The sequence below is a fragment of the Theropithecus gelada genome, chromosome 1, assembly GCF_003255815.1.
Source record: "Theropithecus gelada isolate Dixy chromosome 1, Tgel_1.0, whole genome shotgun sequence".
Taxonomy (NCBI): Eukaryota; Metazoa; Chordata; class Mammalia; order Primates; family Cercopithecidae; genus Theropithecus; species Theropithecus gelada.
The window spans coordinates 195786839-195802340 of NC_037668.1; the positions used below are offsets into that span (position 1 = coordinate 195786839).

Here is a 15502-nt window from a genome sequence, read left to right on the forward strand (position 1 = left end):
ATTGTATGGATACACCACAGTTTGCCTAAACATTCGCCCAATAAAGACATCTCAGTTGTTTCCAGTTTTTTATGAATAACGCTTCTATGAATGTTCATGTATAGGTTTTGTGTAAAAAAAAAAAATTCTTTTTTTCATTTATCTGGGACAAATGCTCAAGAGTACAATTGCTGGGTTGTCAGTACATGTTTAATTCTGTAAGAAACTGCCCAACAGTTTTCCAGAATGGCCATACCTTTTCACAGTCCCACCAGCTTTTGGTCATGCCTCTCTCCTAAGCTCCGGAACTTTGCTTCCCACTGCCTCTTGGGTAAATGTGCCTGGATGTCTCACATCCAGGAACTCAGGTTGTTAAAACTTGAGCTCATTATTTTCCCCTAGACACCAATTATTTCTCTTTTATTTCTGTCTTTATTAATAGAAGTGTTTACTACCTGAGCCAGACACTGTGATCCACCATGTATTCCCTGTCTCTCTCACCTATTCCCATGTTTAATCCATCATTTGGATTGGTCCATTTTATCTCCTTTTTCTCAAATAGAGGAAAAGACAGATCATCATCAACCAGCAATTGTGACTATCCACATATTCACATAAGGATTTCCCAACTTGGGGTATTTTTGTCAAGTTGAGACCAGGCATTTTGGAGTTAGTAAGTGTAGTAATGTTTAAGGCAGAGAGAAGTAAAACAGACTAGTAGGTCACATATAAGCAGCCCTAAATTGCCAAGTGAACTCAAATCTCTGTACAGAGTAGCAGATTGCAAAACACAGACCTATTCTGGGGAAAGTTTTGGCCTTGGGTCTGTGTAGAAAGTGCAAATGAATTCTAATGTATTTATGAAACAACTTATTTTACCAGTGTGGACCCTGTCAATTAATCTTATATAGCAGAGTGTGCTGGCTTGGATCCACTATTAGTTGTAATATTTTATAGAACAGTCCTTAAAAGTCATGTAAGGGTCAAGTTAATCATAATTGTGCCTTAGTGGCTTTGTTACTAAGAAATCTTAGCTACTAGGATTTTTGAAGAAAATTTTCAAGTTCCTTGTGAGATAAGCTAGAGCATGCTTGTTCCTGGTCAGCACTTTGGCCATTCAATAGAATTTGAGGGCCATTACTCACTGTTGTTACTAGCTACACTTAACTAGGTATGTCACCTTCATGACTCCAGACCCCAAACTAGGTCTTTCTGGTGGCCGGAACAAATTATCTACCAAAATAATTCTCAGAGATGTGACATAATACTTGTGAAACTGTATCCTGAAATAAAGGCCCTGCCAGGGCTGAGAGGTAATGTAAGGAAATGGGCAATCCAGAGGCAGGTGCCAATCCTTTTAGTGGCTCCCTGGAGATCACCTCTTCCTGTCTTCTCTTCCAGTTGGATAGCCAATTCTACTTCAAGTAGAATATCAGCCGTTGGCCGTTTTGCTATTAGTATAAATGATTATTAAGTTGTTTGTGTTAAAAGAATCACTAATATCATGTCCCTGGGGACTCTGTAGTGTGACTGCTTGGCATAATTGTAGGCAAGGAAGCCAATCTGGCTTCCTAACAATAGGGAATATATTCAGGAAATTCCCCATTTAAGCTCATTTCCAGCTGGCTTTGTTTAGCTAGTGCTGTGGGACATCAGAGTCCTTGGAAGTCAGAGCCATTGACACTTATTTCTTTCATTATGATCCAGGTTCCATCAGGTTACTGTGACTGTCATCAATAGCCTCCAAGGGAAAAAAACTCACAAGAGTCAGCTTGGGACATATGAGAAAGAGATGCCAGTCTCCTACCTCTTGTTTCCTCACTTGAAGTGCAACCCATTTCCAACCGTCTTTTCTTTACAACTACTCAGAGCCCTGCTTTGATTTTTCTATGCACACAGCTGACATATGCTGGGCCTAAGAAAGGGAGGCTGCAGGACTGGATGTGCCAGTTTGCTAGAGAACCAGCTAATCCTCTGTGAAGCTTGTCCAGTGAAGACCCAGATATTTACAAAATTATCAGGAAATAACTCATTCTCTTTCCCTCTGTATATTCTGTCTGTATTGTCTTTCCATTGCTTCTGTAATAAATTATCGCAAATTTAGCAGCATATAATAAAAATTTATTATCTTATATTTCCATAGGTCAGAAGTCCCAAACAGGTCTCACCTGGCTAAAATCAAGGCATTACAGAGCTGTGTTCCTTTCTGGAGGTTCTAGGGGAGAATCCATTTCCTTGCTCATTTGAGTGGTTGGAGGACTGCTTTCTAGCTGGCTGTCAGATGAGGACTTTTTCCTATTTCTTAAGGCCACCCATACTCATTGTTTGGTGACCTAGTTCCTCTATCTTAGAAGCCAGCAACAGTGGGTAGAGTCATTTTCATGCTTGGAATCTCTTTCCTTTTTTCTCTGTCTCATCTCTCTCTAACCCAGCTGGGAAAAGTTTTCTGCTTTTAAGGTCTCATGTGATTAGATTGGCCCATGTGGTTAATCCAGGATAATCTTACAATCTAACGGTCTGAATCCTTAATCACATTAGCAAAGTTCCTTTTGACATGAAATGTAACATATTTACAAGTTCTGGGGATCAGCATTTGGGCATCTTTGGGTATCCATGATCTGTCTACCATACTATATGTAGGAATAGGATTCATGTATGCATTTATTCAACAAACATTTATTGAGTGCCTACTATATACCAGACAATTTGTAAGGCACTGGATGGATATTCTGTTGTATCTCACTTGAGAATAGTGAGAGGTGATAAAGAGTTTGTGCACTGAACAAATTTACTGACTGAATTTTCTCTTGAGCCACACATTGTCCACAAGGAGAAAAGGCCTGGGAGGGACATGATAATAGGTTTCATTTCATTTTTCACAGATTAGGGGCTGGGCACAAAATGAAAAATTAATGGTATGAAAATGCTATTGTAGAGGTTCTCTTAACTGAGAAAGAATAAATTCATGTAACAATATATAATGGCTTTTGATATGTGTCATGGTATCATGCTAATATATATAAATATGGTTTGTGCTCCATAAAAGCTTGCAATTTAGCTCAGGAGGTGTGGCCTTTCAAATAAATAACAATACAGAGCAATATTTCATATGATTAAAGCAACAGTCATGCTTCAGGCCACATGTGATGACCCATGCTGTAATCCCAGCACTTTGGGAGGCCGAGGCGGGTGGATCACTCGAGGTCAGGAATGAGACCAGCCTGGACAACATGGCAAAACCCCATCTCTACTACAAATACAAAAAATTAGCTGGGCGTGGTGGTGGGCACCTGTAATCCCAGGTACTTGGGAGGCTGAGGTGGGAGAATTACTTGAACCTGAAAGGTGGAAACTGTAGTGAGCCAAGATTGCATCACTGCGCCAGCCTGGGTGACAGAGTGACAGACTCCATCTCAAAAAAAATGTCACGCTTCAGACCACAGGCGCACAACCATGTGTGCCAGCAACAGGGATTTAGGAGATTATCAGAGTTCATGGGAGAGGAGGATCAGAGTTAAAAATATCAAGTGTGGACAGAGTCCTTCATTAAATGATGGACTATAAATAAAGGACAGAACTGTCCTTGTATATGTATCCTTTCTCTATTATCTGTCATATTATTTCCTTCAAAAAGAATACCTAGGAAAAGTTAGATCAATATGCTATTACTCAAAACATTGACGACACCAAATGCTGGTGAGTATGTGGAGCAACAGGAACTCTTTCATTGCTGGTGAGAATGCAAAACAGCACATCCACTTAGGAAGAGTGTGGCAGTTTCTTACAACACTGAACATACCCTTACCATACACTCCAGCAATTGCACTTCTAGGAAAGGAGCCAAATAAAGCTGAAAATGTTCAATTCACACAAAAACATGCATATAGATGTTTATAGCAGCTTTACTCATGATTGCTGAAACTTGGAAGCAACCAAGGTGTTCTTTGATAGGTGGGTGAATAAATAAACTGTTGTATATCCAGACAATGGAATATTATTCAATGCTATAAATACCGAGCTATGAAGCCTTGAAAAGACATGGAAGAACATTAAATACATATTACTAAGTGAAAGAAACCAGTTTGAAAATCCTACATACTGTATATTGAAACTATATGACATTCAGGAAAAGGCAAAACAATGGAGACAGGAAAATTAGCAGCAGTTGTCAGGGATTAATGGGGAGGGAGTGATGAATAGGAAGAAGACCAAAGATTTTTAGGGCAGTGAAACTATTCTTTATGATACTATAATGGTGAATACATGTCATTATATATTTGTCAAAACCCATAGAAAGTACAACACCAAGATACATCCCTAATATAAACTATGGATTTTGGATGATAATGACACATCAATGTAGATTCATCAGTTATAATAAATGCACCACTCTGGTGCAGGATACTGATACTGGGGGAGACTGTGCTTGGGGGTAGGGAGTGCTATATGGAAACTCTCTGTACATTCTGCTCAATTTTGCTTTGTGTATAAAACTCTAAAAAATAAAGTCTACATTTTTAAAATGTTGTTTCTACTATTTTTTGAGTAGCTATTTTGTGCCAGACACTAAGCAAGGCTATGTTAGTTATCATTTGTCCTCACAGAAATCCCATAAAAGGGGTGTCATTATTTTTGTTGTACAAATGGGAAACCTTTTATTTGTGGAGATTATGTGACTTTCTTAAGGCTACCTAGCTGGTATGGTATGACTGTGCTCCCACCCAAATCTCATCTTGAATTGTAGTTCCCATAATCCCACCTGTCATGGGAGAGACCCTGTGGGAGGTAATTTAATCAAGGGGGCAGTTACCCTCATGGTGTTTTCACGATAGTTAGTGCGTTTATCACAAGATCTGATGGTTTTATAAGGGACTTTTCCCTCTTTGCTTGGAACTTCTCTTTGCTGCCACCATGTTTGTAAGTTTCCTGAGGACTCCCAGCCATGCTGAACTGTGAGTCAATTGAACCTCCATTCTCTATAAATTACCCAGTCTCAAGTATGCCTTTATTAGCAGCGTGAGAACAGACTAATACAGTAAATTAGTACCGTGGGGAGTGTCACTGCTGTAAAGATACCCAAAAATGTGGAAGTGACTTTGGAACTGGGTAACAGACAGAGGTTGGAACCATTTGGAGGGCTATTAGAAGACAGGAAAATGTAGGGAAGTTTGAAACTTTGTAGAGACTTGTTGAATGACTTTGACCAAAATGTTGATAGTAATATGGACAACTAAGTCCAAGCTGAGATGGTCTCATATGGAGATGAGGAACTTGTTGGAACCTGGAGTAAAGGTCACTCTTGCTATGCAAAGAGACTGGCGACATTTTGCCCCTCCCCTAATCATCTGTGGAACTTTGAACTTGAGAGAGATGATTTTGGATATCTGGGGGAAGAAATTTCTAAGCCACAAAGTCTTCAATAGGAAGCATAGCATAAAAGTTTGAAAATTTGCAGCATGATGATGCAATAGAAAAGAAAAATCCCATTTTCTGGGGAGAAATTCAAGCCAGTGACAGAAATTTTCATAAGTAAGTTAGTACTGCAGGAGGAGTTGAATGTTAATTACTAAGATAATGGGGAAAATGTTTCCAGGGCATGTCAGACACCTTCATGGCTGCCCTTCCCATCACAGGTCTGGAGGCCTAGGATGGAAAAATGGTCTCCTCAGCTACTCCCAAGGCCCTCCTGCTTTATGCAGCCTCAGGTCATGGTGCCCTGTGTCCTAGATGCTGCAGCTCCAGCCATGGCTAAAAGGTGTCAACGTACAGCTCAAGCCATTGCTTCAGAGGGTTCAAGCCCTGATCAAGCCTTGGTGGCTTACATTTGGTATTGAGCCTGTGGGTGTACAGGAGTCAAGAATTGGGGTTTGGGAACCTCTGCTGCTTAGATTTCAGAGGGTGTATGAAAACGCCTGGATGTCCAGGCAGAAATTTGCTGCAGGGGCAGAACTCTCATGGAGAATCTCTGATAGGGCCGTGCAGTAGGGAAATGTGGGGTCAGAGCCCCCACACAGAGTCCCCACTGGGGCACTGCCTGGTGGTGCTGTAAAATGAGGGCTACTGTTCTCCAGACCCCCAGAATGGTTTTTTGTTTGTTTGTTTGTTGGTTGGGTTTTTTTTTGTTTGTTTGTTTTTTTTTTACAGAGTCTCATTCTGTCACCCAGGCTGCAGTGCAGTGGCACAATCTCAGCTCACTGCAACCTCCACCTCCCGGGTTCACGCCATTCTCCTGCCTCAGTCTCCCGAGTATCTGGGACTACAGGCGCCCACCACCATGCCCGGCTAACTTTTTGTATTTTTTAAGCAGATATGGGGTTTCACCATGTTAGCCAGGATGGTCTCAATCTCCTGACCTTGTTATCCACCCGCCTTGGCCTCCCAAAGTGCTGGGATTACAGGCATGAGCCACCGCACCCGGCCCAGACCCCAGAATGGTAAATCCACCAACAGCTTGCACTATGCTCATGGAAAAGCCACAGACACTCAATGCCAGCCTGTGAAAAAGCAACCAGGAGGCAAGCTATACTCTGCAAAGCCACAGGGGCAGAGCTGCCCAAGGCCGTGGGAGTCCACCTCTTGCAGCAGTGTGACCCGGAAGTGAGACATGCAGTCAAAGGAGATCATTTTGGAACTTTAACATTAATGATTGCGCTATTGGGTTTTGGACTTGCATGGTGTCTATAGCTCCTTTGTTTTGGCAGTTTCTCCCATTTGGAATCGGTGTATCTAACCAATACCTGTATGCCCATGGTATCTAGGAAGTAACTAACTTGCTTTTGATTTTACAGGCTCATAGGTGGAAGGGACTTGCCTTGTCTCAGGTGAGACTTTGAACTTGGATTTTTAACTTAATGCTGGAATGAGTTAAGACCTTGGAGGACAGTTGGAAGGACGTGATTGTGTTTTGAAATGTGAGGACATGAGATTTGAGAGGGGCCAGGGGTGGAATTATATGGTTTGGCTGTGTCTCCATCCAAATCTCATCTTGAATTATAGTTTTCATAATCCCCATGTGTCATGTGGGGGATGTGGTAGAAGGTAATTTAAACATGAGGGCAGTTACCCTCATGCTGTTCTCGTGATAGTGAGTGAGTTCTCATAAGAACAGATGGTTTTATAAGGGGCTTTTCCCTCTTTGCTTGGAACTTCGCCTTGCTGCCACCATGACTGTAAGTTTCCTAAGGCCTTCCCAGCCATGCTGAACTGTGAGTCAATTAAACCTCTTTTCTTTGTAAGTTATCCAGTCTCCCAGTCTTGGGTATGCCTTTATTAGCAGCATGAGAAATTACCAGCTAGTAATTTAGAATCTGGGATTCTAATATTGATTATCTGGCTCCAAAGCCCAGCAGTATTTTACTATTCTACAATATTGTTTACTAATAAACAATAAATTTTCTTTTTATAAATGCAGTTGGGGATATTGTATTTAATAATATGGGACATTTTATAACAGTCATTGAATCTTCAAGTAGGAAAATTGTCTGACTTAGGAAATATGAAAATAAAAAGATTATGGATGAGAAAAACAGGAAATAAAGAAATACATAGGGAGTAGTTAAAACCCCTTTCCAAAGAAGAATACTACTCAAAGTCTATTTATAATTACAGGCTTCCAGCTTCCAGTTTTGGGGGAGTAGTCTTTATCAGACCAACTCTCCCACAGAAACCAATGATAATCTTTAGACTCTGGAGAGCAATAAAAAGCAAGTGGAAATTAGGGAGGTGTCTACACGTCGAAGAAAGGAGTAGCGTTAAGATGAAAGAGCTATTTTTTATTTTGTCTGAGAGGCAGGTAAAACTTGAAAGTTCCCAGATCTTACTGCCCTAAAGGAACAGAGGACCGAGTTTGGGCAACCATAGTTGCTGGAAAATAAAAAAAGAAATCCAGAAAAGGAGAAATCCAGAGAAAGGGACACCCAAATTCTGTGTATAATGTGCCCAAATCTGTTCATAGCCGATGCCAAGCAGTGCCAATAAATCTTTTTTTTTTTTTTTTTTTGAGAGGGAGTCTCAGTCTTGTCACCCAGGCTGGAGTACAGTGGCACTCTGTACTCTCAGCTCACTGCAACCTCTGCCTCCCAGGTTCAAGTGATTCTCCTACCTCAGCCTTCTGAGTAGCTGGGACTACAGGTGCCCACCACCACACCCAGCTAACTTTTGTATTTTTAGTAGAGATGGGGTTACACCATGTTGGCCAGGCTGATCTTGAACTCCTGACCTCAGGTGATCCGCCCACCTTGGCCTCCCACAGTGCTGGGATTGCAGGCATGAGCCCCTGTGGCTGGCCAGTAAGTCTTAAAGAACTAAACAAAGATTACTACAGCTTCCCATTACAGAGGACCTAGAATTTGGAGTTTGAGTCCAGTCAAGTTACCTGCCTGATAGAAAAAAAAAGTCAATACTCTCTCGAGAATCCAGAATCTCTATAATGTTTAATTCAAAATGTCTAGTATGCAATCAAAAATCATTTTGCATATTAAGAAACAAGGCAATGTGACTCATACTGTTTTTGCAATAAGGCAATGTAACAGAGACTGACCCCAGAATAATTCAGGTGTTAGAATGTGCAGACAAGAATTTTAGAAGAGCTGTTATAATTATGCTCAATAATGTAGAGAAAAATATGGTCATAATGAATGAACCAATAGGAGATCTCAGCAGAGAAATGGAAACTATTAAAAAATTCATGTGGAAATTCCAGAACTAAAAGAGATAGTATATAAAGTTAAAAATTCACTGGATGCACTTAACAGCAGTTTGGACAAAAATGAAAGGTCAGTTAACTTGATGTCAGCTCAACAGCAATGATCCAATCCAAAGAACAGAAAGGTTGGATAAAACAGAAAAGAAAGTAAGGACAAAGAGCCTCAGAAACATGTGGAACTGAGAAGTGAGTAGGTAAGATAAGACAAATACGATTCTTTTCTTTCCCATAATCCACATTTTCTATATTCCAAAAGCACACTTCTTGCCTATACTAAATCTTCTGCCTTTCAGGATGATGTCAATATCTGGCTCACAGTTTTCTTTCCATGAGGTCTGCAGTTCCTATCCTCAGTAGCTTTATTAGGTTTTTCACCCAGCTTTTAATGATCATTTTCCTTGTGCTAGGCACTGTGCTAATTGCTGTATAAAATAAAAAGATGAAATATGTATTCTTCTTGAAAGAACATGAAATGAGTGCTGCACTAGAGATGTAAACAACAGGCCGTTGTGTTATTATGATGGTGGGTCCAGGGGAGCAACCTTTGTGGACACTATCCACCTCCTTACATTGCAGAGTTCAGAAGAAATTGACCATGCAGTGTCTCAGCCCTCTCCTCCCTTCTCTTTGGGGCTTGACTGCCTGCACAGAACCTATGTCCTACTCTGCTCTATGATATGTGGTATTAGGAGTCTGATCCTGCATGATAAGTAGACTGAGTGGGTAAGTCTAACTCTGGAGTGCAATGTTAAGCCAATTTTGCTGAAGACCTAAGCCAAGTTAATAAAAAAAAAATGCTTATACCAACATTTTTAGTCTTTTGATTCTATAACCTAGATACACCATAGTTTAGATAGTTCCTGATTTTTAAAATTTTTTGTTATGGAAAATGATACTGTAATGAATAATTTTTATATGTATACCTATGTGGGTATTTCTGAAGAAAGAAATGGAACTGCTGGGTCAATGGTAAAATTCTCATAGCTATTGACAAAATTTCTTTCATTGTAAATAATTTTTACTTGTACTAACATTTCACAACTTTTCTCTTCATTTGGACCATTCACCCATTCTCACAAAACTTGCAAGATCTCCATTTTAATTTCCTCATTTATCCATATGTTAGTACTGTTAGTAGCCAATAAACTCCTGGAGACTGTCGGTTGCCTGGGGAAATTCTGTAAAACGTGCAGTATTTTCTGAAAAATGTATAGGCTTCTATTCCTCAATAAGTCTCTTCAATTTAGATATAGACAACACAAATATAAGCAGTTTGCAAATATATGATTTAAACTTGTGAATTGCAAAGACTAAACAAAACTGATGTTTAACCATGTAAAATTTGTCATTTCCTGAGGATTTGTTTGTGGAGGAAAGTGATGAGAAAAAATAGGATTTAAGTCATATTTGAGGATAAAGCCTTTTAATTCCACACTCCCTAAACCTGAACCATGCCAGTGGTGTTAGACAAAACAGTTCTGTTGTCATATCTCAGAATAACTTTACCAACATTATGATACTAGCAACTCACACATGTTTAGGTTATAAAGTTTATAAAAGACTTGCCACCCAAGTGGAATATAGATTAATCTTCCAATTCTACAAATGAAGAATGTTGTCTGAGGTTCAGAGAATACAACTGTTTTGTCTAGGGTCACATTATACCTGACAGAAGGGGGACTTAAATTCAGGTCTACATTCTAATTTGAACTGATAAGAAAGACGGAGGGCAGATTAAACAGCATAGTGAATGACTATGGTTCTCTATCCTCTGCCTCCATCCATGTAAGGATTAGCAGAGTACAACAGAACAGGGAAACGTGAGTGGAAAGGTGTTAGCAAGAAGTTGTTTCTTACTTTTCTGCTCTTGAATTCTCAGTTAACTGTCTGCTCAGGAATTATCATCCCCAAGATCTTCTCTCCTAGGGATTGGTGCTGCAACCTCTACACTGGACCTCTAGGGGAGCACTGATTCCTCCCTACTTGAGTGTGAGAAAAAAAGTCCATAATGATTTATTAATTACGTTCCATGTGCCAGTTACTGGGCTAGATTCTTTAATTTTATATTGTCTCATTGATACTGAAATTATTAATAGTATTCCCTTTTTACACATGAGAAAATTGCCAAAACTATACTAAGAACAGAATAACCGAACACATGTCTTTTTTCCTTGAAGTGGCAAAGATGAGTGGCAAATTCTTTTGAATTTTAAAATTAAAATAATGTATCAAAATGTAAAAGGAAAAATTAAAACAGCAAAAGGAGCCATGATTCTACCAATCTAATGCAACTATTTTTTTGTGTTCCATTTTATCCTTATATGCATGGATTTTTTTTATAAGTTGCAATTAGAGTATATGTAAGTTTTGTGTTCAGATTTTCAAATTTAATCTCATAACTGTCTTCTATGTTCTCATAATCTTCACAATAAATATTTTAGTGTTTGCTTCATAAATGATTCCTGTAATGGACATTTAGGTTATTTCCAGTGTTTGATTGCCCAAATCAAATTGCTATGCTTTGTGTTAATAGTGTTTTGTTACTATTAAATTATTTCCTTAGAATAAACTCTCAAGAGTAATATTATTAAATAAAAGATTGTAAACATTTTTATAGCCTTGCCACATGATACCACGTTACTAGGCAAAAAAAGCTATGTGAATCTGAGTGACACACACAAGTAACTTTAGAGTTAGACATTTTCAAAAGAACCATGCTGTTGTCTATTTCTGGCAATATAATCAGTTAGAAACTCTGAATGGTTCTCCAAGCTAAAATATTGAATAAAATATAAAAATCATCTTAAATAAATTTCTGAGCTGACAAGAAAGTAACAAATCTTAAAATCCAAAATGAATTAAAACCAACAATTCTGATTAGTAAGTGAGAAATCTGCCTTTACCCTGGGTGGCCCGTTGAATACAAAAGAATACAACATTCATGATGTTACATCCTTCCTGGTGCATCATATTTGGAGACACATGACTCAGTATGATCCATTATTGGTGATACTAAGTTTGATCACTAGATTAAGATGGTTTCTGCTAGATTTCTTCATTGTAAAGGCACCAAAGATAACTTGTAATAAGTTATCTTTAGGGCAACACCTTCAGACTATATGACTATCATGTTCCCCAACTGGTTTTACACAATAGTAATACATCCATTAATAATACTTGCCTGAATTGATTATTACAGTGATGTTTTGCAAAATGATGTTTCTCTAATTCTGTCATTTCTTCTGTATTTGCTATTTTATATTCTTTATATTCTATAAAGAATTCTATAATATTCTTTATATTATATTCTTTATATTCTTCTGTAAATAAGAGCTTCCCCTCTCTTCCCCTTCTGTGGGCTATGGATTATTTTTTGTTTTAAGTGTTAGAATCCATATTCTCAACATTTTTTTTTGATGCTTGATTGTCCTAAATGTGGCCAGTGAGGATTCAAGTTGCCTTGTGTGTGTTTGTGACATGTTCCCATGTTTTTGAGCACTTTCTTACTTCTGATGCAGCAAGAAATTCCAGGCTAACGTTGTACTTTACCTAATCCAGACCTAGAATCAGTCTTCTGCAAGAAGACCTTGTTCCTTTTAATGGAGAATGGCATTTGGAAACCATGTTCTGAGAAAGGGGTGCCCTCCTGTCTATTAAGATAAGATTGAAACTAGGCCTGTTCAGCAACAGAGCTAGGACATTTATAATTTTTAAAATAATGAGTTTAAATGGTTATGTCTCTGCAGGTCTTTGTTTCATTTGCCAAGTCCATATTTATATTTCTCTACTCCCAGAATGATAATTTTAGTTCCCAATAACATCAACATATTTATTCATTTACTCAATTCTATAATACATGAAAATTAATTTCAGATTTAGTACATTAATATCGCTACCAATAAAAATCCTACAAGCTAAAGTTCAAGATATTTTTGCAATTTTTCTTGTCCTTAGAATATAACCACTAAATGTATACAGCTAGAATACTGTGTTCCACTGGTATGCTGGATTGTGTTTTTTCTTCTGAGTTTATGTTATCACTTTGATATACTGTTAGATTCAATTATTTGTTTGTATTAAATTTTATTTTATTTATTTATTTTTTTATTTTCTTTTATTTTTTTGAGACAGAGTCTCTCTCTTGTTGCCCAGGTTGGAGTGCAGTGGCATGATCTTGGCTCACTGCAACCTCTGCCTCTGGGGTTCAAGCGATTCTCTTGCCTCAGCCTCCCTAGTAGCTGGGATTACAGGCATGCACCACCACGCCCGGCTAATTTTTTGTATTTTTAGTAGAGATGGGTTTCTCCATGTTGGTCAGGCTGGTCTTGAACTCCCAACCTCAGGTGATCCACCCGCCTCGGCCTCCCAAAGTGCTGAGATTACAGGCGTGAGCCACTGCGCCCGGCCTGTATTAAATTTTAAAGCTTGTCATTTCTTCTTTTTTTGTTATTTCTGTTGATTTATTTGTATTTTTGACTATGTAAACATAAACATAATTCACAAGTCAAAACTATATATAAATATATACTCAAGGAAGCCTCATTCACTTTCACTCTATTTCTACTAAGTTATCAAGAGATAACTAGTTTTACTAGTTTCTCATTTATCCTTTCTGTACTTATTTTCACAAAAATAAACAGATGCACACATATCTTATTTCCCCTTTCTTATACTAAAGAGAGCATAACAAATACTCTTTTGCTCTGGATTTTTGGAAAAAATTAACAACATAAGTGAATTGCACTTTATTGTATAGATATACCATAGTTTATTCAGTAAGTCTCCTATTTGTTCATATAGGTTGTTTTAAATATTTTGCTATTAAAAATTGTACCATAACTAATAACCTATTGTACATATATTTTTATTGTTGAGGGGTATCTTCACCACTAATCCTAGAAGCGGGATTACTAGGTCAAAGAATAAATGCATATGCACTTTTGCTAGATATTGCCAAATTCCTCCCTATAGGGATGTCAGTATTTTACATCCGTACCAGCAATCTATGAAACTGAGTGTTTTCCCTCAGCCTCATCAAAAGAGTCAAGTGTCAAGCTTTCAAGGACACCCTCCCTTTTAAACAGTTTGTCCTTACATGGTCTTTATTCTTCTTTCAACCCCCTGCTTCCATAATTTGCATTATTTATTTTATTTTATTTTTTTGCCTTGTCAGGACTTTCTCTGGGCCTGTTAAGTTTTTAGACACAGCACAGACAAGGAGTTTATTATATTTGCCTTGCAATTTTTGTAATTACATTTTGAGAGAAGCTGCTTATTTGTAAATCTGTGTGTTCTAAGACAAGAAGGCTTTCCTTCATATTCTTTCATTTTACAACAACCAACTTAAACCGTGAACGCTTCATATTCTTTTTTTTTTTTTTTTTTTTTTTTTTTTTTTGAGACGGAGTCTCGCGCTGTCGCCCAGGCTGGAGTACAGTGGCGCGATCTCGGCTCACTGCAAGCTCCGCCTCCCGGGTTCACGCCATTCTCCTGCCTCAGCCTCCTGAGTAGCTGAACGCTTCATATTCTTAAAACACCTAAACACATAACAACTGTTCTAAAAATGATTAGCCATGAAAAATTCACACAATATCATGCTGAACTTTGCAAAAGCAAAGCCAGATTTCTTTTAGGGACCCAGCACTCAGCAAAACAAATGTCAAAACAAGTTTTTCTTACCTTGAACTTTCACATGGCCATGTACAAAAAGGAAAATGAGTTTCTAAGCCAGCACCAAAGATTATAAGACAGATGGAAAAATGATAAGAAAACATCTCATATTTTTGCCTATGTAGGTAAGAGACTGAATCTTCTTCTTGTAAAAAAATGTTTTTTTTTTTTCTGTATTTCTACCAACAGGACTATTTTCTTTGGAGGAGAACTAATGCTTATAGCAACACTTGTATATACAGTGGCCTCTGGGCTTACAAGACTTAACATTTGCAGTTTTGAGTATTAGATGGATATGACAGTTGATACTTTGCAATTTTGCTGAGACAGGGATTTGAATTCTGTACACAGCACAAAGAAAGGTAAGTGTATGTTGGTTGGACTGTCTCTGAGCTAGGGAGTGAGCTATTTTCTCTAGGGTTCTGTTGGTCTTGATTATATGAACAGGTATTCCTTGTTTTATTGTACGATGTAGATAATTGAATGTTTTACAAATTGAAGGTTTGTGGCAACCCTGCATGAAGTGTCTATTAGCGCCATTTTTCCAATGACATGTGCTCACTTTGTGTCTCTGTGTCACATTTTGGTAATTCTCACAATACTCCAAATTTTTCATTATCATGATATCTGTTATGGTGATCTGTGATCAATGATTTTTTTATTTTATTATTGTAATTGTTTTGGAGCATCATGACCTGTGCCCATGCAAGGTGATAAAGTTAATCGATAAATATCGTGTGTGCTCCGCTGACTGACTGTTTCCCCATCTCCCTCCCTCTACTCAGACCTCCTTATTCCCTGAGACACCATAATATTAAAATTAGGACAATTAATAACCCTACAATGGCCTCTAATGGCAAATTGAGCATTGGCTTCAACTTAAAGTTGCCAGCTGTGTTAGACCCTAATAAGAGAGTTGCAAGCTTAGTAAAAAAGCCATGGTGTAAACTGAGATAGGCTAAAATCTAGGCCTCTTGTATCAAGCAGTCAAATTGTGAATAGAAAGGAAAACTTCTTGCAGGAAAGGAAAAGTGCTATCACAAAAATAGTAAGAAAGTGAAACAGTCTTATCGCTGATATGAAGAAAGTTTTAGTGGTCTGGATAGAAAATCAAACCAGCCACAGCATTCTCTTAAACCAAAGTGTAAT

General features: G+C 38.2%; 1 protein-coding gene across 1 annotated transcript in view; it reads left to right on the forward strand.

Moving 5' to 3' along the window:
• Positions 1–331: 331 nt before the first annotated feature.
• The window catches only part of SELE (selectin E), a 42193-nt gene continuing 27022 nt past the window's right edge, over positions 332–15502 (forward strand). Inside the window, exon 1 of the mRNA XM_025388352.1 lies at positions 332–652. The gene's annotated coding sequence lies outside the window, so the exon portion shown is untranslated. The remainder of the gene's footprint in view (positions 653–15502) is intronic.